The following is a 6,000-nucleotide window of genomic DNA, read 5'->3' as shown; positions in this document are numbered from 1 at the left end:
ATATGGAGGGAGGCCCCCCAAGTTGGACCTGACTGAGGAGTCCTGTTTCTTGTATCTACAAGCTCTGTTTCAGACCATGTTCCTGTCATCTAATAAATCTTCTATTTTACTGGCTGGCTGAGAGTCACAGTGAATCACAAAAAGAAAAGGAGTACTTGTGGCACCTTAGAGACTAACAAATTTATTAGAGCATAAGCTTTCGTGAGCTACAGCTCACTTCATCGGATGCATCCGATGAAGTGAGCTGTAGCTCACGAAAGCTTATGCTCTAATAAATTTGTTAGTCTCTAAGGTGCCACAAGTACTCCTTTTCTTTTTGTGAATACAGACTAACACGGCTGCTACTCTGAAACCAGTGAATCACAGGAAGTGGGGGTGCAGGACTCCGTGACACTTGCAACAGCAGCTCTGAGAAAACATGACAACACAAAATGTACTGATGGGGGAGATACTTATGACCTCCAACTGAACCTAGTAGTGGGAGGTAAAAAATTTCATATGCAAATGTCTGGGGTACACATTGATAACTTACTTACAAATGAAAACTAGATCGCTTACATCTTTTCATACCGCTTAATCTGAAACCTCTCTTTATAGCAAATTCTCTGGCAAAGTCTGCTGGACAGTGGCGGCTCTGTGTCCGTTTTAGTGGAGGCATTGAAATTTGGTTTTTTTAATCTTATCTTTTCCTTCATTGCTCTGCTCTGGCTGGCCAGTTATTCGATTAAGTCGTGATGCTCTGGAGCCTCCTCCTGGAACATGCACGGTGCAGCTAGCACAATGGAGTGGCTGCAATCCTTTGTGCCAGTTTTGAGAAGCTGGTATAGGGCAACGGCCATTGTATACCAACTACATCTTTTGTACCCCCTAAAAAAGCTTCCCCCTCCCCACAGCTTGTCTTCCTTTCTTTCTTCCTCTTCAACAGCTCTCACCTCTTTCTCCTGTCACAGATGTTTTTCCTCTGCTCTCCTCATCTAACCCCTCCATTGTCCCAGTTACCCCATCCTATCTCCTGATTTCCTTGTGCCCACTCTCATCCCCTCCCTTATTCTTCTCCTTGACCTCTCATTCTCCTCTGACTCTTTCCAGTCACAATACAAGCATGCTTACGTTTCTCTGATCTTAAAAAACCCACTGTGACCCAGGGACCTGTTGGTGCCAACTGACATGGGGGGGTGCATAGGGTTTTACAGGGATCTGCATAATAGTTTGTCAAAGGCTGGCATGTGAGAGAGCCAGAAGCCCACTGCTGGTCATAAATCTTTGCAAAATATACTTACAGATAATATTTAAGGAGTTATGTATCTATACTAAAAAGTATGTTCTTACAATCTTGGAGTTAAGGTAGGTCACCAGGAGATGACATACCTCCTGTCTGAGAGGCACATTTCCAAGGTACCTGACACTTATCTCCCTGTCTGACCATTTGTGTATTTTATACCTCACATAGTTTGCGTGTTTGCATTCCGAGCCAGGCACGAATTGAGAGATTGTGAAACCTACAAGTGAGGAAATCTACAGGAAGAAACCAACAGCAGTGTCGTGTTTATGAATAAAGACAAGGAATTGATCTGGTATATCTTAGAGTGCAAAGAAACACACTGAATCCTTTGCTAGGGAGGCAAACTGTCCGTGTGTATGTCTCATGAAAGAAGGATCACAGTCTGCCTGGCTGTAAAGTACTGCAGGGATTGTGGGTGAGCAATACTTTCAGACATGAGTATCTTGTTAATTAAGTCTAGGCTCTAGAATGTGTTGTGATTTTTTTTTATATGTAACCATTTGTTTCCTATACTTCCACTTGCTGCAACTTGAATCTCTATGCTTTGTTAAATAAACTTCTACTTTATTTCACTATAAACAAATGTATGTGCTGTGAATTAAGCAGAGTGATGATTTGGTAAAACTGGTAAACTGGGGTATATTGCTTCTTTGGAAACAGTAGATCAGTAAATACTGCAAGTGTCCAGTGAACCAGAGGTTGCATACTCCAGGGAGATGCTCAGATGGCTCAAGGGTTGGAGTGTGTCTATCGCTAATCTGTAGAATGACAATGGGACCTGCAAGGCCTAAAGAAAAGTGGTTGTGTTGCCCTTGGCCATTGACACTGGGGAGTTGACCCCCAGCAAGCACAGACAAAGCTTCCTCACACGGAGGGCAGGTGGTAACAAGGTGCCTCACAACCTTGGGTACCCCTGGAAAGCACCACACCCACTCTTGACCTCACTTGCTTCTCCAACTACTGCCCCATCTCCCTTTCATCTCTAAATTCATTGCACATTGATTACAATCACTGTCTGAAGTTCTTCTCCTCCAATTCCATCCTATATTCTCTCCAATCCGGCTTCTGGCCCTTGCACTCAACTGAAATTGCTCTCACCAAAGTCTCTTTTTCTACCTCAGAGCTCAGAACCAGTACTCCATCCTCATCCTCCTTGAGCTGTCAGCTACCTTTGACTCTGTTAACCATGCTCTTCTTCTTGAAATCTTGTCCTCCCTTGATTTCCATGACTCTGGGTTCTGGTTCTCCTCCTATGTCTCTGATTGCTCCTTTAGCATATCCTTAGGAGGATCCTCCTCATCCACACTCCAACTTTCTGTGGGGGTTCCTCAGGGCTCAGTCCTTGGTCTTTCCTGTTCTCCCTGTACACCTTATCTCTGAGTAATGTCTTCCACAAACCAAATTAAATTACCATCTCTATGCTGATGACTCATAGACCTGTCTCCTATCTGAACAACTCTCAGCCTGCCTTTCTGACATCTCCTTGTGACTGTCTAGTCAACAGCTCAAGATCAACATAGCTAGAACAGAGATCCTAATCTTCCCCTCTTCGCTACCTCCTTGCTTGATTGCTATGGACACCACCATCATGCCAGACACTTAGGGTCATGACCTACACATCAGATTTTCAACTCAGATCTATTTCTAGGTCCTCATATCCAAGCTGTGTCTAAGTCTTGCCCATCTTTCTGCATAACATGTCTAAGATACACCTTTTCTTATCCATCCACACAGCTAAAACTCTGCTCCAAGCTCTCATCAACTCACATCTAGATTACTGCAACATCCTTCTGTGATGGGTTATACCCCTTTTTGGGGTGCCACCTGATGTGCTGAGCCCACCCGTTCCACCAGCCTGGCTCCCTCACCATGTTCCGCTGTGCGAGGCCCTCAAGCCTTCTCCAGGACACACACACTGGTCGGGATACACCCAGCTGCAAATGGACATAGAGACACTGAGATCAGTTCTGTGTGGAAAGAATCAGATCAGGGATTGCCCAGCACTCAGGTGCACACCTCCTTTGAGATGTCAACCCAAAATTATATGGTCTTGCACTGTATGGAGATCTATACAGCATAAGCTCATGAAAATTGCCTCCTCCCTCAATGTGGAGGAAGATATACACAGCTTCCCTTCCCCCCCCCTCTGCCCCCCAGTTATGGTTTGCAAAAACTGGGTTTTGGAATAAACAAAGAACAAGTTTATTAACTACAAAAGGTAAATGTTATGTGACTATAAGAGATAGCAAACAGAACAAAGCAAATTACTGAGCAAATAAAACAAAACACATAAACTAAGCTTAATACACTAAAGAATACTGGCTACAAATAATAATTTCTCACCCTAAATGTTGTTTCAAGCAGGTTGCAGAGTTTCTTGAAGGTAAACTGCACCGCTTGCAGCTTGAATCTCCTGGTATTCCTTTTACAGGCTGATCTGTCTCGCCTGGGCTCACTTCCTACCTCCCCCAGCTTAGTTCCTTTTGTTTCTTCAGGTGTTTTCAGCAGTCTTCCTTCTTGGGCAGAGAAACAGTTGAGAAGAGCCTAGATTAACGCACTCCCCAGCCTTAAATAGGATTCACGTATGGCAGCAATCTTTTATTTCCTAGCCCACCCCTTCCAGTGGAAAAATACCAGCTCAAGATCGGACCCTGTACCAGGTGACATGATCACATGACCCTGCAGTATTAAAGTAGCACCCCAGGAAGTGTCTCAGGAAGTTGGGAGATTAGTATCTTCAAAGTTCTGTTGTCCTTCTTAATGGCCCATCCAGGCTGATTGCCTACTGTCTGGTGGGCATTCCCCCAAGAACACACACACAGTTGTAATTGCTACATAGTCAGTATTGCTAACTTCACATACAAAAATGATACATGCATACAAATTGGAAAATCACATTCAGTAAATCATAACCTTTCCAATGATACCTCACATGACCCATCTTGCATAAAACATAACTTAGTTATGTCATAGTCTTATCATAGCAATACTTTTTACGAAGAATATGGGGTGCAGTGTCACATCTTCTGTCTGGTCTTGACAAATGCAATCTTGCCCCATTCCTATCCATTCAGAATGCTGATGCAAAGGTGTGTCCTCTTTTCAAATGTTAAGGATTATCCACATAGCAACCTTAACTGAGATGCTACAGTATGGAAAAAAGAAAAGGAGTACTTGTGGCACCTTAGAGACTAACAAATTTATTTGAGCATAAGCTTTCGTGAGCTACAGCTCACTTCATTGGATGCATTCAATGGAAAATACAGTGGGAAGATTTATATACACACACAGAGAACATGAAACAATGGGTATTACCATACACACTGTAAGAAGAGTGATCACTTCAGATGAGCTATTACCAGAAGGTAGGGAGGGTGGGGGAAAGGAAGAAAACCCCTTGTGGTGATAATCAAGGTGGGCCATTTCCAGCAGTTGACAAGAACGTCTGAGGAACAGTGGAGGGTGGGGTGGGGGGGGAGAAATAGTTTTACTTTGTGTAATGACCCATCCACTCCCAGTATTATTTCTATGTATGTATTATAGAATTACTATGTTAATTTTTCAAACAGTTGTTTTGGTAGCTATACATAATATTATAGATTCCTAGCTTGCAAAGCCAAGATGATATAGGAGGTCACATTAGATGATCTCACATGCCACAGAATTTTATTCAGTAATTCCTACATCAAGCCTATATCCTGTGGTTGAGCTAGAACATATTTAAGAGACACACATTTTGATTTAAAGACATCAAGTGATAGAGAATTTACCCCATCCTTTAGTAACTTGTTCCAATTGTTAATTACCCTGTTTAAAATGTGCACCTTATCTAACTTCAGCTTCCAGTCATTTGGCCTTATAATCCCTTGGTTTTTTACCTAAAGAGGTCTTCTCCCCATATAGGTACTTATAACTATGCCAAGCCTAATAAAATTTTTATTTTAGGATTTTGAGGGATAAAATCAATTTTAAGCATTTTTTCAACTTTTAATCAACTTAAATTGTCACAGTTGTGAGAAATGATGGGTTTAAGCATTTTTAATTTTTATAAATTTAAATTTTCACAGTTATGGAAAATTATGTGGGGAGGGGCAGACAACAGTTAATGACAGTAGAGGCTGAGATTCAAAAAAGTTAAAGCTTTATAATCATTAAGACAAACCACCAACATTCCATATCAAAATATACAAAGCAAATATCCTTAAAATCAAACTCTCATAGGTTCGCAAGCAGCATTTGTCTTCCTTTGCCTATCTGTAAATTTCAGTTATTGATGGAAATTGTTTTGCATTGGTTTGTGTGTATATAGTGAAATTGATGTTTACCGATAAAAATCTAATCCTTCCAAGCCTGTTTATAGACCATGCTCAAGTCACTTCTTAACCTTCTCTTTAATCAGCTAAATAGATTGAGCTTTCTAAATCTTTCACTGTAAAGCAGGTTTTCCAGACCTCGGATTATTCTCACAGCTTTAATTTCTTAATTAGTTGTTTCAGAGTAGCAGCCGTGTTTGTCTGTATTTGCAAAAAGAAAAGGAGTACTTTTGGCACCTTAGAGACTAACAAATTTATTTGAGCATAAGCTTTTGTGAGCTACAGCTCACTTCATCGGATGCATTCAGTGGAATAAAAAATTAGTTGTATGTCTTGAAAAGGAGCAGTGTTTAAAGGAAGAGTGAGTGGGAATAAATAAATAAATATTAGATCAAGTCATTGAAA

Source organism: Dermochelys coriacea, chromosome 9 (genome assembly GCF_009764565.3).
Source record: "Dermochelys coriacea isolate rDerCor1 chromosome 9, rDerCor1.pri.v4, whole genome shotgun sequence".
Lineage (NCBI taxonomy): Eukaryota > Metazoa > Chordata > Testudines > Dermochelyidae > Dermochelys > Dermochelys coriacea.
Note: the sequence above shows the minus strand (reverse complement) of the source record.